A 16,933-nucleotide genomic window follows, 5' to 3' on the forward strand; every position below is an offset into this window, starting at 1 on the left:
CTTCCCTCTTGCGCACACCTCCCCTTCCCCTAACGGCCCTCCCTCCCCAACTGGGGAAAGAGGGGACGTGTTGGCGGCCTCTCAGAGGCGGGGATTGCCTGGGGTGGGGGCCTTGCGTCGCGGTGAGCGGGGATCGCCCTCCGGGGGGCCAGCACGCGCGGTGTGCAGGCGGATGTGAGGAGCATCTCAATTGGCGGGCGGGGGACGCGGGATCAGGTTGTTACTACTGCAGAGAGCGAGCGAGAGAGCGAGAGTGAGCGAGCGAGCGAGCGAGCCGGCGAGCGAGGGATCCGGCGGGCGGGAGGAGAGCCGCAGCGGCCCGGCCGGCCGGGAAGTGGGAAGAGGGGACCTCGACTTCGGGACCCCGACGGCCCCCGCCCTCCGCCCTCTCCACGCGCTCAGGCCGCGCTGCGCCCGAAACGCCCCCGGGTAAGAGGGAACCCCGGGCGGGGGCACCCAGCGAGGGCAGCCCGTGGTTCCGAGCAAAGCTGTGCCCTGAACACCAGCGGCCACGCCGAGGGTCTGGGGCGCGGGCAGATGCGGGGTCGCCAAACTGGGACAATCGACTTTCTGGGCTAGGCGCTCCCAATCTAATAAACTAAGTGCAGGACTGAGCCCGTGGCGGGAGACTGGGGTCCGGAAATCTACTTGCTTTGGAATGACTCGGTTAGTCCCAAGGGAGGTGAGCTGAATTATCTTGGGAACCCTAGCTTTCGACCGCTTTCTCCTCGATGGGAGCCTGGGACCCGCGCGGGGAGAAGGCGAGAGAGGCTGCTGTGCATCCGCGCTGGGACTGGAGAAACCCAGGGACGGGCGCGGGGGAGGATGGATGAAGTGGGTGTGCGGGAAGAAGTGGGTGCGGAGCGCCTGGGACCCCACCTGCCCCAGCCGCAGTATGTGTTGAAGGGCCTCCTGCACGCGGACTCGGGAGCCCCCTGGCGCAGAGTAGGGCGCGCTGGGGGCACTGGCGGCGCTCGGGCCCGCTCCCCTTCCGCGCCCCTCGCCCCGCCGTAGCGGTATGGGGCTAGGCTGGCCAGGGTTGGGCAGGAGTGGGCTGGGCTGAGCTGAGCTGCCCTGAGCCGCCTTGTCTTCCGTCCCTTGTTCTCGCCGGAACTTTTCCATACTCCAGTAAGCGCCGCGGCTTTGCGCATTGGGGGAAGCAAGGTCCCAAGGTCCTGGGAAGCGGCAGAGCTTGGAGCGACCGAGGTGGGATGGAAGTGGGGAAGGGGCAGCTGGGCAGTAGAGCGCATATTTTACTCAATTGGCTTTGTGACCTTGGACAAGCTGCTGCACCTCTCTGAACCTCAGTATGATGGAGGCGCGTAGTGCCCAAGACGGGAATGGGGACGAGGTTGGGGGTAGGATGGCGAACGCGTCACCAGCGCGCCTGCCCTGAGCTCTTCCCCTGGGAATCCTGCGCTTTTCACTCCTGGCCTCTGCGCTGAGCTCAGAGCTCTCCTCCGGGGGAGGAAGGGGAGGGTGGCAGTGTGGCGCTGTGAATACAGCGCCCCACGGGGAGTCAGGAAGCTTGGATTCTGACCCGTCCTACGACCTTGCACAAATCACTTACCCCTCCGGGCCTCAGTATCTTCGCTTGGAAAATGGGGGTTTGGAGCTTATGGTATCTGAAGTCTCTCCCAGCTGCGACACCTGCTAGCCCCAGTGCTGCAGGTGAGGCCGACTGAATGGATGGGGGTGGGGTGCAGCCTCCCTAGCAGCATTCCTTCTGTGACCTAGCCTCTGGGGAGACTGTCGCCCTCCTCCCACTCCCACCCCAGAAAAGGCAGCAGGGCTATGAGACCCTTGGCCTGCTCACCCTCCTCCCTCCAACTCTCAGACTCTCCTGCCCCATGGGGAAAATGGTTTGCTTTGGAGCACTACACATCCTCTTTGCAGGGGAGCAGAGCCTTCCCTGGGGAAAGGTTCCCAGTGACAAAGAGGACCCTGGTGAGCCAGCCCAGGAGTTAAAGGGGAATGTCAAGCACCTCCCAAGGTCATGCTGTCTGTCCACCCATCTCCAGGCAGGGCTGCATCTACAAGGATGATCTGAAGGATTCCTCTCTGTTTCTAAAAGATCTCCACTACAGCAGCCCTTAGCACCCCTGTGTGCAGTGCCAGCCCTTGTCATCAGAAAGTTCTTTCTTAGCTCTAACTCTGACTCCTTGGGGTGATCTCCAGTTCAGTCTTCAGAAGAAATGAATCAATAGTTCCTCACTGTGTCTTGGAGAGAGTCCTGGTTTAAGACAGGAACCTGAGTTTAATTCCAGCCTCTGCCTCCATTATATGTGACCTTGTGTGACCTTGGGCAAGCCCACTTTTGCTTTCCTTAACCTGGAAATTGAGAGAGTTGAACTAGATAACTTCCCAGGGCCCTTCCAACCCTGCAGGCCTGTGACTGGAATTCCAGGTCTGAGTAGCAGGAAGTGGGCTTAGCTCGTTGATGGGGCAGGTGGTCTCTAGGTGGGGTCCAGAGGAATGCCCAATGTACTGCCCCCTCCACCCCCATGGAGACAACTTGAGGCAAAAATTTTCATATTAATGGGGCCATTTTCAAGGCTCTGAATATGCCTGAGTCCTCAGGAGCCCCTGGCTCTACTGATAATTGGCTGTGCAACCTTGAACAAGTTACTTTACATCTTTGAGCTTCAGTTAATCCAGTGGTCATAAAGCAATGATAACAGGGGTGGTATTTTGGGGTCAGTGTGAGGATTAAATAAGAAACCCCTGCAAAATGTTTAGTCTAATGCCTGAGCCCACCTAAAGTGCTCAAGTGTTGGTTATTGTTAAAAATAACAATAAAGGCCTTTTACTCCACTCCCCGAATCCCACTTGGACTTCTAGGAATAAATCAACTGAGGTCCAGAGAGGGGTGAAACTGGATGTCCCTGCAGTGAGTGGCCGGAGGCACATCTGCACCAGGGCCAGGGCGGAAGGTAATGCAAAGGGACCAGCTCAGCCTCTGGGGGACGCCCCGGATCCCAGAGCCAGATGAGATGGGGCATGCTGGTGGCGAGGCTAGGGAAGTGGGAGGACCAGGACCCAGGTTTGCCCGAGACTCACTGTGTGACCTTAGAGAAGCCGCAACCCCCTCTGGGCCTCAGTTTCCTCATTTGCTTAGTGAAAGCTGGGTTTTGATGAATTGAAGGTGCTTCCACCCTGGTGGTCCATGTCCCTGTTGTCTCTGCCCTTGCTGAGGCTGGGGGAAGGGTGGGAGGTTCACAGGAGTCATGTGGGCACTCAGTTCCCACCACATGACTCAGCCCCGGGAAAGGCGACGACACTCTTCTCAGGCTGGGCGCTGACGGTTAAAGAGAGAAATCACTTAACCTCTCTGAACCTGTTACCTCACCTGTAAAAATATTACCTACTTCTTAGGGCTCTTATGGGATTTATGTTGAAATAATTTATATAAAACTCCTGAAATGTGTGATTTCCTAGTGTGCTATTTGGTACTATACCAGGAAGGCTAGAGCAAAGGTAGGGGCAGAGCTCAAAACACTGCAGTTGTCACCATGCACAGGTTTCTTGAGAAAATGCCCTAATTCCTGTGGCTGCAAGTTTCAGGAGTTTGTATGCACTGGTCCTTATCACAGGGTCTGCAGAGGGGAGAGCTGAACCTCCAGCCCTAGGGAGCTGCAGGCTGCTTGAGTCTGTCTGTTGCAGAGAAGCTTGGAGGCTAACAAAAGGCTCTTGGTGATGAGGGAATACAGCTCTGAAGTGTGACATCCTTCTTTTCAAGGTCAGTCAAGAGGAATGAGGTCTTGAAGAAAAGGCGGAAGGAGCTGAGACATTGCAGAGGTGTGTCAGCTGAATGCAACCCCAGAATGAGGCTCCAGAAGGGGCCTTAGGGACCACCTCATCCAGTCCTCTGATTTTAATTATTGGGAAAGCAAGGCTCAGAGAGAGGGAGCACCTTGCCCAGTATCACACAGCTTGTTAGCAGCAGAGATGAAGTTGTATTTGCACTTGTGGACCCTCAGTCCAGTGCTCTTTTCCATTCTCCCCATTAAGCCCCGAGCAGTTATTTTTCACCCCTTCTAAAATCAGAGCACAAGGTAAAATGCCTTGATTGCAGCAGAAAGGACATTGGTCCTTGATAGGAAGGAACTTCCTAACCTAGATATCAAGATCAAGGAAACAACACCCCCACTTTTCAGATTGAAACACTGAGGTCCAAAAAAATTAAAGGACTAGCAAAAGGTTACCCAGTATCAGAGCTGGGGCTTGAACTCCCAGGCCAGTGCTTTCCAGTTATACCAGCCATGCCAGGCTGCTTCCCTCGGGTCAGGCAGCCACATCAGCAGGACAAGCAAAATGTGAAAGAACAGGCTTTATTGGGTTTGGGAAACGGAGGGAGGACAGAAAGGCAAAATCAAACACAGAAAGACAGAACTGTTACTTCCAAGACCAGGCTTTTCTTTCGTGGCCATCTGCAGCGGCCTCTGCTCTGAGCTGTTCGGCTGACAGCCTGCCTTGCCCTCTGAGAGGAAGGAGACAATAGCAGCCCCATTGGTCTCGGTTCCATCCGCAATGCTGAGTGAAAGAAAGTCAATATTTGCCCAGTGGCCTCAGGACAGGAAATAAGTCTGACTTCGGGTGGGGTGGGGTGCGGGAGGGCGGGGAGAGTGATTCTGAAAAGAAGGGAGCAGAGTATAGAGCCTCGGGTGTGAGCACTAGACTTCTAAACGGGCCTTGGCATTTCCCGCATTAAATAACCCTTTGTATCTCGGAGACTTCGGCCCCATTTGCTTGCACCATCCTCTCAGCAGCCCCATCCCTAATAAATTTCCTTTACTGTTTGGAGCTGATGGTCCATTGAGTGAGGCTCAGGCAAAGCTGTACAGAAGCTGCGAGAAAGGCTCGCTTCCTTATCTGGGTCCCCAAGCTGAGGGAAAGATGTGGAAAAAGTCCTCGGCAGGTCAAGAGAGGCTGTGAATAGTTTTTTTTTTTCTGCCTTTGTTTTGTTATCCTTCTATTTTTCTCCTTTGCATCCTGTTACCTGTGTCCCAAGGTCGGGAAGGGACTGGGGGGTGCAACGCCCACAGACTTTCTTGAACTCAAATGAGATTCTTGAACCCATGGCAGCTGCTGGCTGCTTTAATGGTTTATTGTGATTGCTGTTGGTCGTGGAATCACATCTTAGCCATTTAACAAAAGGAACATTTGGAAGCAGAAGCGGTTTTTGTATGAGATAATGAGGCTGTACTGCAGCAGGAAAGACTCAAGTGAGGTACAAGGAAGAACTTCCTAAGGTGGGAATCACCAGCTCTTGGTGAGTCTGATAGGTGGGAAGCCGTGGTGCTGATCCGGTGAGCTCCTTCCTCTTTTGGTAGTGCGCCAGCTTTGATATCTGCTGCCAAAGGGGCCACAGTGACATTCCTGGAGGTCAGTGCTGCCGCTCAAGTCTATACTTGGTCCCATTTGTCAGTAGGACCAGCTGTCCCTAGAGACCAGTTAGCCAGAATGACCTTCCAAACTCTCAGCTTTGCCCCCACTATGGGCTTGGGGAAGCTCAGGCTGTGTGACTGAGAGAAGGACGGAGGGAGAAAGGAGAAGGTGAGCCCTCGAGACTGGCCAGCCCTCCCGCCAGAGGAGATAGTGCAGCATCTACGAGCCGCTCCGGCAGGCGAGTCTCTCGAAGCTGCTGCTCCCAGCGGGGCAGGCCCAGGCTGCCAGCTCCGGAGCCTGCCTTCAACCTGCTCCCCACTGCTTGGCCAGGGGCTGGGACTTGAGGGCAGCCGGCTGCGCAGAGACAGATTGCAGCCTGTCCCCATGCCTACCCCTCAAGCACATGGTCCCAGGCAGGAGCACAGCCCAGCTCGGATTTAAGGGGACTTCCTGCATCTGCTCTCCATCGTGACCAAACCCCTTGAGGCTGCCATGGGACCCCAGCCCATCTCTGATGGGATTTGGATTGTGCAGATCCTGACTTGGCAGGTGCTCAGCCATGTTGCACAATGGTCAGGGGCACAAATGCTGGGGCCAGGTTCCCGGGCTCAGATCCCAGCTCTTCTAGATTTTTAGCTGTGGAACTTTGGCCAAGTTACTTTAGCACTCAGTACCTCAGTTTCCTCATCTGTAAATGGAAGTAAAATAATTTATATGCCAAAGGGTTGATATGAGGGCTTAATATATTAATATACATAAAGCGCTGAGCACAGTAAGTACAGCACATGGTAAGTGCTATCAAGAGTTAGCTATCGTTATTATGGTGTTTCTTAAAACTGAAAGAGACCTTTTGTAGATTAAAAAAACCATAGCCCTGCAGCTGGGGATGGCGAGGCATCAGTGATTGGATTTGATTAGAAGGATGTAGAATCCAGTGATTTTATCCCCCACCCCATGGCCTGGGGCAAGCTGTTTCTTTCCATGTCTGGACTGTCATTGTCCCCATTTGAAAATGCAGGAAAGGATGCCTGTCTTCCACACTTCTCCAAGGTGTCTCGGGATCAAATGGAAAGGATGGTGGGGTCTAGGGCATGCATGGTTGGCCTCTCTGTCTCAGCTTGGTGACACACGCAGGCTTCCTGGCAGAGGCCCTGGCCTGTCGGGCTTCCTAAAGTGGCACCTGTGCCAGTTTGAAACTGTTATGTACCCCAGGAAAGACTGTGTCCTTTAATGTGATCTTGTGGGGGCAGACTTACTATGGGTGGGATCTTTTGATTAGGCTGTTTTCCATGGAGATGTGACCCACCCAACTGTGGGTGAGACCTTTTGATTAAATTATTTCCATAGAGGTGTGCCTCCACTCATTCAGGGTGGGTCTTGATTAGTTTACTGGAGTCCTTTAAGAGAGCTCACAGAGAGAAGGAGCTCAGAGAAGCTGAGACAGATGCTTGGAGATGCTAAGCTAAGAGATGAAGCCCAGATTTGCCCCAGAGAAGCTAAGAGAGGACCCCCAAATGCTTAGAGAGAAACGCCTGGGAAAACAAGCAAGGATGCACAGGAGCTGAAAGAGAGAAGCTAAGAGAAACAGAAGCCCAGAGACATTTTGGAGAAAGCCATTTTGAAACCAGAACCTGGGAGCAAAGGACCAGCAGATACCAGCTTTGTGCCTTCCCAGCTGATAGAGATGTTCCGGACGCCATCGGTCTTTCTTCAGTGAAGGTATCCTCTTGTTGATGCCTTAGTTTGGACATTTTTATGGCCTTAGAACTGTAAATTTGTAACCTAATAAACCCCCTTCATAAAAGCCAATGCATTTCTGGCATTTTGCAAAATGGCAGCTTTAGTAAACGGAACAGCACCAAACCCAGTGAGCTTCTCCCGCAATGAGGCCCACTCGGACTCTGTGGCCTGGGACTGAGCCTGGACCCTCAGTTTCTGCTCTTCCTCATTTGCCAGGAGAAGGGATGGTGGCTTTGTGTCTCTGAATGCTCCTTAGCAAGAGGAGCAGGAATGTTTTGGGACATGGTCCATGTTGTACAAGCAGAGAGAAGAAGAATGGGTGAAACTCTCCTTCAAGCTGAGGTACCCTGGCCTGGGGCCCTCAGGCAGACTGAGGTGAAGCCTTCCCTGGGATGTCAAAAGCAGGAGCGGAGCCCCTTCCCTCCTACCACACATGGCCAGGCTCCCGGCAGTGCAGGGAGCTGCCCAGACACACAAGCATTGATTCAATGTCACGTTAAGCACCTTTCCTGCCAGAGGAGACCAGCTGACAACCCTTTGTCATCCTCCTTTACTTGCTTCTTTCTCAGGGTGGGAGGTGCAGCCAACCCAATTTGTTGACAGTTTTGGGGTGATGATTAGGCCAGGGGCCTCACGTGTTGTCCCCAAGGTTCTGCCAAGGACCACAGGAATGACCAGGCTGCAGATACTTAAGTCAGCAACTTAATGATGCCCATGGCCCCAAAACCCACCTAGCTGGTCATCCAGGGTGAGTGGCAGTAATGGAGAGGGGAGGGAATTTACTTCAGAGTTATTCTGGCTCTTGATAATGTCTTCCTCTGGAGCCCACTTCAGAGCCTCTTCCTGATTATCATTTTACCAGAAGCTCCAGAGATGAGGTTGCTTGACTAAGGGTACCCCCAACGTCAGCCATGAGCTCATGAAGTGTAGTCTATTATATTTCCTCTGCCCCATTGCCCGGGCTTCCTATAGAAAGTGTGGAGCATTGGTTAGAAATGTGGGGCTCTGTTCTGGTGCTTGACCTTGGCCCTCACCTCAAATCCTCCTGAACATCTCCCCTCTGGAAATTGGAAGGTTTTGAATTAGATGACAGGGAGAACTTCCTGAAGGGAAGGGAATGGAAGCTTTGCCTGAGATGTTTAAGGATAGATCTTGTTTCCATGAATCTGGGCTGGAGTAAGTCATTTGGAGAAGCTGCAGGAAAGAGTCCTGGACTTGGGAGTCCAACCAAACAATGTCCAAAATCACACCCTGCAACCTACTAGCCATGTGACCTTGGGCAAGTTGCTGAATCTCTCCAACCTCATCTCCCACATCTCTAAATTGGATCTGATGCTACTTCCATTGCAGAGGTTTATATTAGACCTGGTTGTAAGTATTTTACATAGGTTGTCCCTTTTAATTATCACAAAACTTTATGAGGTTGGTACTGTCATTATCCTCAATTTACAGAATGAGGAAACTGGGGCTCAGAGATAGCCAATAACTTGTCCAAGTAGGCTTGGCTAAGAGAGCCAGGAGTTGGACCCTGGCAGTCTGACTTTTAGCTCTTCTACCACCCTGCTCCCATATGTGGGGTGTAAACAAGATAAGGTATGAGAGTGCTCCCAGCCCACTGCCTGGCCTGTGGCATAGATGAAAAATGTTGAATCCTGGGAGCAGGAAAAGAAAAAGGAAGGCCCAATACCCTGCATTTCTCTTACTGACTGGCTGTGTGGCTTTAGGGAATTTGTTGTTTGAGCCTCACTGGTTCCCCAGTATATAAAGCTTCCAACATGGCACCTAAGACGCAGGGACAACTTAAGACTCAGGGTTGGGTGGGGGCGGGGAGGAGTGTGGTGTAGTGGAGAGTCCTGGAGTCTAGCTCTGGCTGTCTTGTTGACTTGGATAGTGAATGACCTTGGGAAAATAATTTTTTTTCTGTTGGGTCTTGGTTTCCCTGTCATTCATAAAGGTCTGGAATAATTCCTCCCAGCTCTTCCCTCCTACGTAGTTCTTGCTTTCTCCCCACAGCCTGAGCCCTCCAGGGGGCTGAGCCTGAGGTGGGTGTCCGGGGCCTCGGGTCACTGCTTGTACTAACAGGCCAGGCTGGGGCTGAGTGGGGTACAGGTAGAGAGGAGGGGTGCACCAACCATAACCCCCCTTTCCATTCTTGGAGCCACTGTCACAGGTCAAACACTGGGCTGGAGACTTTCTCCTGTGAACCAAGTCAGGAAAGAACCATTTCACCTGCTTATCCCTCCACTCACTCTTTGTTTCCCTTCTCAACCCCTGTACCTCTGGAGTCCTGCTTTCTTTGAGTCCACTCCAGCCCTTATCCAGTTAACTACCCAGCCAGCTTCTGATGCTTGGCCCTAGTTCCTGGTTTCAGATCATTTATGGGGAAGTGCTCAGCACACGGTGGGTCAGTTGACTGAATCCGGTCAGTAGTTGAGTCAGTGCTTCCCTTAGCCCATGATCCCCCGGTCCACTTTGCCTCATCCACCAGTGAATGCCGTAATTGCATTTTCCAAACCCAATCTGGCGATGCTGAGCAAGGCAGCCACAGCCACCCTGCATCTTCCGTCCGGCTCCCCTGGGTCCCGTAACCTTTTCCTTGGCCCTCCCTTTACTCTATATTTCCCACTTCTCGGTACCTGCCAGTCAAAGCTCCTCCTGTATTCTAGGTAGTCTGCTAAGCACGTAACAGGACAGCTAATGTCATCTTCCTGAGAACCCTAGAACGAAGGTAGTGGAGTCAGGAGTGACTCCATTTTATGGAAGAGGAAACAAGCCCAGGTCAGGGAAGCAACTTCTCCAAGGTCACCCCGTTGGTCAGTGGCAGTGGAAGGACTTGAGAGAAGGCTCTCTAGACCAATAAGAAAGGTCTATAGAAAGGCTTTGGAAGGAGTGCCCAGAACCAGGGAAACCAGGTGGAGTCTGGGCAGGTAGCCTCTGACTCCCTCCAGGACAGGCACTAACTACATCACTGTATCTTATCTCTTCTTACCCCTGTGCCGGGCTCAGGGGTGCTTGTCCGGTAATGCCTGTGAGCAGCCTCCTCTGAGCCTCAGTCTCATTTGCCAATTGGGGCCTGACATTTGCAGTAAGCTTGTGCTCCCAGCTTACACAGGGAGATTGGGCAGAGGCTCTGCAGCCGTCCTTCCACTGTGTATGGCTTCATTCTCTCCAGAGGTTGCTGTTCTTCTATCTGGAATGATGATCTGGAACTTTAGTGCCCAGGCTCCCCCCCACCCCCCACCCCCAATGCCTGCGTGCCTCTATTTTTAAGCTCTGTGGGCTTAATGAGCTGCCTGCCCTGACACATCTTCAACAGTCACCTTTTTCTCTAATGAACCTGAGAGAGTGAGCTAGGCTGGGCTTGCTTTTCACTCGGCAGCTTCCCACCCCCCACCCTCAATCAGGAGGCCAGAGCTTGTTCCCTTTCAGCTTGCTGAGACCCCGCCCTGCAGTGTGTCCCCTAGTTTGCCTGGAGGTGGGAACACCGTGGATTCCAGCCCCTCAGGAACTGGTCGCTTCTCCCGCTGCCACCCACTGCCTTATTTTTCTTATTTTCCCCATCATACCCCTCCCCCCACTCCCAATCCATTCCTGCAAGAGGACTGATATTGTAAAGAGAATCCATGAGCTCCTTGAAGACAAACTGCCTGGAGGGCTGGCAGGGCTAAGGTGAATAAGGCCATTTGGCAGCAAGGGGTGGGATGGAGATGTCAGATTTAGAGATCCTTCGGCTTGGAAAGGGGACCTTGAAATTCATGTAGGCCAACACTGCATCTTCTACCTGAGTCCCATCTATGAGATCCCTCCCAGAAGTGGTCTAACCTCAGCTCAAATACCCCCAAGGACAGGGTGCTCATTACCTCACGAGACTGCCATCCCATTGCTGAATGTTGCTGACTGTGAAAGTTCTCCCTCACTTTGAGCCTGTCTACTCTCCCATGCCACTGAAGCAGGGAACCCCTTCTTCTGCCTGCAACCCTCCCAGGTCCTGGAAGAGGAGAGGGGACAGAAGGAACTCAGGTCACCCATCATGAGCAACCACAGCCCGGTGTCTTGGGCAGAGGCACCTCTGACCTGGAGATGTGGCGAGATCCTCTCTCTGTCCGGAGAGTGGGGCTGCCAAGAAGAGCCAGGAGGGCCTTTAGAGAAAACTGAGGTTAGATGCCTGAAGTCTTTCCTGCTTCAAGTGGGTGAGGTGCTCAAACATGTGACAGAAAGTAAGAAACATAAAACAGACCAGCTCCAGGTGTGGAAAGGATTAAATGCCTGCGTGTCACCAGCCACAGGGACGTGGGGTCTGATCAAAGCCAGACAAGTTATAGTTACGGATTCCACCAGGGATCATCTGACAGGAGGCTGAAACCCCTGACTCCAGAGAGCCCTGATGCACGCGCCACACCCACCCTGAGGATTTTGCCGCTTGGAGGAGCACTGGACGGGGAGTCAGGCCCTGCCTTCTAACTGTGACGCTGGGCAAGTCACTTGCTCCCTCTGGCTCTTAGTTTCGTTGGCAGTAAAACACGTTGTTTAGACCTTCCCGAAATGACATGGGGGGCTGGCCTCTGTAGGGCACGAGGTCACTGGGGGCAGCATGATGGGGACGCTCCTCTGTTCACCTCCTTTCCCCACTCCTCTGGCCCAGGGCAGGGAGGTGGGAGCTCTGTGTGTTTTACTCCTAGCCAGGGTTGGGGGGGCAGGGGCCTTCTGCAGTGTTTGCTGCACTGTGGTGGATGTAGAACGATGCCTCAGCACTAGATAGAGAAAACGTTGAAGCCTCTGGTGTCTTGGCCCAAGGAGGCTCTCCTGGCCCAGGTAAGAGTCGGGGCGGGGGGTCCCAGCAGACAAGCCGGGGGCACTCACCTTATCATCCCTGCACTTCCAGGGAGACTGCTGCTGAAGCGGTAGCTGGGAGTGGTCCCAATTTTCCTTGTCGTTGTCAGACACTTACCCAGACCATCCCTGACAGATCTGTCTCTTGCCTGGAGCTGGCCAGCCCCCTTGGGAGCCCATTCCCGTCTCCCCTAAAACCTTGGCTGAGTGCTCCCCTTCCAGGAAGCCTCCCAGAGTGGTGCTCCCTGGCCCTTTCTTCCCTCATCCGGAGCACCGGTGCATCACCAGGGAAGCAGGTTAGCGACTGGGTGCACGGCCCCTGGAAGGGCCCATGTCCTGTCCCACTCCAGCATGTGGCTCAGCTCTTCCTGCCAGCCAAAATGCGAGGGGGCCAGGGCTGGAGCTGTTGATCACCCGGTCAGCCATGGCTCTTTCTCAGCTGCACACTGCTTTATTATTATTATTAACTTATAAATTACATTCAGTAAAGTGCATGACATATTGGTATAAACACCTGCCTAAACACCTAAGAAACTTCCCAGAAGGCTCCCTGCATCCCCTCTTGGTCACTGTCACCCTTCAAACATGACCACTCGTCTGAACTCTATCACCATAGATTAGCTTTCTCTTCTACTGGGTTTTCCTCCTATCCCCGGCCATTCTTCAGTCTCCCTTATATTTCCTTTTTCCCCATGAATCCTCTAAAGCCCATCTCTGGCTCTCTCCAGGTGACATGTCCATCCCCCCACTCCCTCTTACTGATGACTCCAGAGCCCCAGCCCCAACAGACCCGCATACCTGCCCCCCCAGCTGCCACCGACATCCCCACTTGGGTGCCCCACTGGCACAATTAGACTTCAGCTTGGGGAATCTGGACAAGCAAACTCATCTCTACGCATTTCAGTTTTGTCATCTGTAGGATGGGGGTGGATATTAGAGGAAGGATGTCCAGACTCTGGTAACTTCTGTGGGAGGTGGGGAGATGCAGTCAGACAGCTACATATAAGAACTTGAAAATCTGAGCAACCAAAGTTGAGGTATAGTAGCCACCGTCCAAGAAACAGGAAGATGCTGAGAAATGAACAGCAAGAGTATCTGGGAGGGCAGCCTGGAGGTGGGGGTAAAGGTTGGGCAGTATTTGGACACAGAGGCAGGGGAGAAGCCAAGGATTGCCTAACAGCTCAGAAGAGAGGACTTGGCCCTCAAAGATGGCTGGCTTGGCTGGAGCTGAGGGTATGGATGGGAGGAAGATGCTGTAAGAGAGGCTGCCTGTGCAGGGGCTAGAATTCTCCTAGTAAGTAAAAAAGGGGCCATAAAAGGGTAGTTTGCAGAGAGGCCCATCCTGCCCATCCCCACTGGAGCCATACCTGTGTGCTGCTCGCAGTCCTATTCCCAGCCCTGATTGAAAATGGGATATGGGCATATATGATACCCTACATACATTGTTCCTAAGCCTCAAAACCCTCTGAGGCAGGTACTGTTTGCATTCCCATGTTACAGACGGAGAACAGAGGCCCAGAAAGATCACGCAACCTACCCAAGGTCATGTGGCTTATAAGTGGAGGAGCTAGGCCTGAGCCCAGTCTGTTCATCTGACCCAGAGTCCCGGTCCCAATTCACCCCACATTGCTCTGCCTGGTGTTTCTGCTGGGCCCCTTTTCCTCCATGGAGCTGTCTCCTGGATTTGGGTCCATGTATAATTCCAAGTTGGGATTTTCCAATTTGGAATTTTCCCCCATCCCTCCCATCCTCCAGCCTGTTGACATTTTGAGGCCATGGTTTATCCCTCTCCAGCCGCTATTTCCCATCTCTGCTCTGGCCCTAGGTCAGGCAAGAGAAAGTTAAAATCGGCCTCTTAGGGGAACGTAATTGTGCCCTTGGGACTTGCATGATCCACTTTAGTTTCTGGAGACCACAAGCTGTCAGAGGTGTTGGCAGTAGCGGGCATCTCTGTCTGAAGAACGAATGGCACATTTCTCTCCCCAGGTCCTGCCCAGGGTCTGGGGGAAAGGAGAGGCTCCTGGAAGTGGGGGACCAGACTGCATACTCCTCAGCTGAATGTCTTCTGGCTTGGCCCAGGGGTAAATACTCTGCTGCTTGTAGAGCAGGTCTTTCCATCCTCTCGAGAAGGGGGAATTGCACTCAATATGAGTGAGCAACCTCTTTCATACCCTGCTTAGCCTCAGTTTCTTCATCCATAAAATGGGTATAATAGTACCTACCTCACAGGGCTGAGGATGAAATGAAATGCAGTGTCCAGCACTTAGGAGGACATCTGGGAATGTTTCCTTCCTTCTCCCAGCTCCTTCTGGGTCCAGCACATTCATGATATCCCCTCACCTCACCCCATTAAACCTATTTTCCTCAAGTTTTGGAGAAGCTGCAGCTGTTGGTTGGGAAGAAAAGATCTCTGGGCTGGGTGCTAGGAAGTCAGGGTTCAAGTTTGCAGTGAGGCCTTGGGCAAGTCGATCTCAGTTTTCTCCGTGTCAAGTGATGAGAATCGCATTGGCTCCCCTTCCTCAGAGGCCTGAGCTTTGTTTGTTTCCCCCGGTGAGCCCTTGAGGACGGGTTGACTTTTATTCATCTCATATTCCCAGCACTTAGTACAGAGTCTGGCATGGCATGGGACTTGGGGGAATACATGAAAGTGAGGATCAGATGAAAGAGTTGATTTTTAAAAAGCTAAACAAGCCAGAGGTTATTTTCAAGGTTGGTTAAGGTAGAAAAGTTCTGCCCCACCCCTCATTAATTAGGGAACTCTCTGGAGGGTGGGAGCTGCATTGGACTCCTTTCTGCCAGGAGGCTCTCATTTTTCCCCCTCTTGTTGAGCATGCCAAGGCAGCAGGCCTGCCCACCCACCCCTGGCCGATGACCATGCAGGGCCCAGGGGGTGAGGGTGTGACTTTGCTGGGTGAGCCTCAAGCTTGGGGTCTCTCTCCCCTTGGAAATGGAGAGCTCAATGAGATGCAGGTTGCTTGAGGGGAGGGTGTGCCACCATCTTCTCAGTTACCTGTTTCTAGGCCCAGGAGCCAGGCGGCTCCTTTGGGGCAGGGGCGGTGGGACCTGGCAGGAAAGGCAGAAATAAACAAGCCTCACGGCCCCCCTGGTAGCCCTCACTATCCACAGGGAGATGAGCCGCTTACACGAGTAACTTTGACACCAGACAGAAGTGACACAGCCTCCACGAGAGGAACGTACAGAGCTGGGGAGAATTCTGGGCCTTCGACTTCCCAGCCACACACCCTCTGCAGCTGCCCTCGTTCTCCTGGACAGAGCCTGGGCTGGCGGTCAGAACCCCTGGCTTGGCTAGCAACGCAGCCTGCATTCCGGGGACACAAGGTCTGACCTTGTGCAAATTGCAAATGGTCAGCATGGAATCAGCCCAGCCCAGCCCTGCCAGAAGGAGAACCAAGGGAAGGAATCCACTATTTATTGGGTGTCCTCTCTGTGTCAGCATGTGTCGCCTATTTCATCTTCCCAGCAGCCCTGTGAGACAGGCATCACCACCCTCTGTTTGTAGTTGAGGAAATGATACCCAGATAAATGAACTCAAACTTGGCTATTTTAAAGCCCACGCTCTCATCCCTGCCCACCATCCTTGCACTGCACGTGTTCAGGGTTAAAAATCTTCAAGCGTCTCAGAAGAGCATGTCTCGAAGGCTGAGGGGTTACCCTGGGGATGCAAAGCCACTTTCTGAGGGATAGAAAGAAAGGGAGAGAAACAAGCTCTCCTGACACCCAGTTCAGGGCCCAGACCTGGTGCTACCTTTGCACGTGGAGAATTCCTCTCACCTGCATGACTCAGAGAGAGGATGTTGATGTTGTGGAGGGGGGTGGGGACTGGTGACCCGACCCTGGGGCCCTGTGGTTTTGTAAGGCAACCTTCGCTGACAGTCCGTCCCCCTCATTATCCAAGCACAGGATATCGCCTTGGCTTCCTGGACAAGTTCTCCCTTCCCTAGAGCTTCTCCCTTCCCCCAACTTCGCCATATATCACTGGCTCACCCATGTATTTATACACTTATTTACACACACGTTCACATCCAGAGTTCACATTCACGATCACGCACAGCCTTCCCACACCCCCCCGCCTTGTTCCTTCACTGGTGGCCGTCGACTGTCTCAGCCGGGCCCCTCCCTCGGTGCTGCCGCTAGCAAACACCACGGTTGCTGATGTTCTGCACCATTACCTGGGTCATGGAGCCTCCTTCTTCCTCCAGCCTCGGGTTGTGAGCATTGACTTGGGGTCTAGAGGTCCCTCAGCCTGGGCCAGGGGTGCCCAGCTGTGTGCTGGGTGGGGGTGAGGTTGGGAGGGGGTTTCAGGGGCCTGGGGATGTAGACAGCGCCGAGGGCAGACTGCAAGCCCCTAGACAGACAGCAGGGGGCACCAAGAGTTCTTGCCAAGCCGGCCCCTAGGAGGAAGTGGGAGTGTGGGTGGGAGGCATCTGGTGCCTCTAACTTTTTTTCTCAAAGTGATAGAGGGCACCTGTCATCCTGTCGTAACTCCTGCCACTTCTTCCCTCTCCCCCCACCTGCAACAAACACACAAACTCACATTAAAAGGCATTCACTTTTATCCCAAACCACCAAAACCCAGTCCCTTAGTGGGGCAGAGCTTAGCAGAGCTAGTGTGTTTAGAGCTTGTAACATTTAGTCAGGAAGAAGATGCATCAATTTTTCATGGTTTTTAGCTCAAAATGAAGATGTGCATCTGGCACGAAGGATAACAGGGGACTGTGTTGGAAAGTACTGGGTGTTTCACATGTGGCAGAGCTGCACACGCTGTCTACAGTGATCCCATTGATAGTGTCAGTTAATCACTGTCAAACCACAGAGTTTCTCTTCCCTAGTCTGTAGGTACCCCATGCACTCTATGGAAACCAGCACTCCTCTCTGGAGCCCTAGAGAGGTGAAACCACAACAAAGCCCCCATCCACCCCCTGGGGCCCAGCTCTCACACTCAAAACAAGCACAT

General features: G+C 53.2%; 1 protein-coding gene across 1 annotated transcript in view; it reads left to right on the top strand.

Moving 5' to 3' along the window:
* The first annotated feature begins 248 nt into the window (after nucleotides 1-248).
* Nucleotides 249-16,933, top strand: part of SYT2 (synaptotagmin 2) — a 49,408-nt gene continuing 32,723 nt past the window's right edge. The window contains exon 1 of the mRNA XM_037812159.1: nucleotides 249-429. The gene's annotated coding sequence lies outside the window, so the exon portion shown is untranslated. The remainder of the gene's footprint in view (nucleotides 430-16,933) is intronic.

Source organism: Choloepus didactylus, chromosome 2 (genome assembly GCF_015220235.1).
Source record: "Choloepus didactylus isolate mChoDid1 chromosome 2, mChoDid1.pri, whole genome shotgun sequence".
NCBI lineage: Eukaryota > Metazoa > Chordata > Mammalia > Pilosa > Megalonychidae > Choloepus > Choloepus didactylus.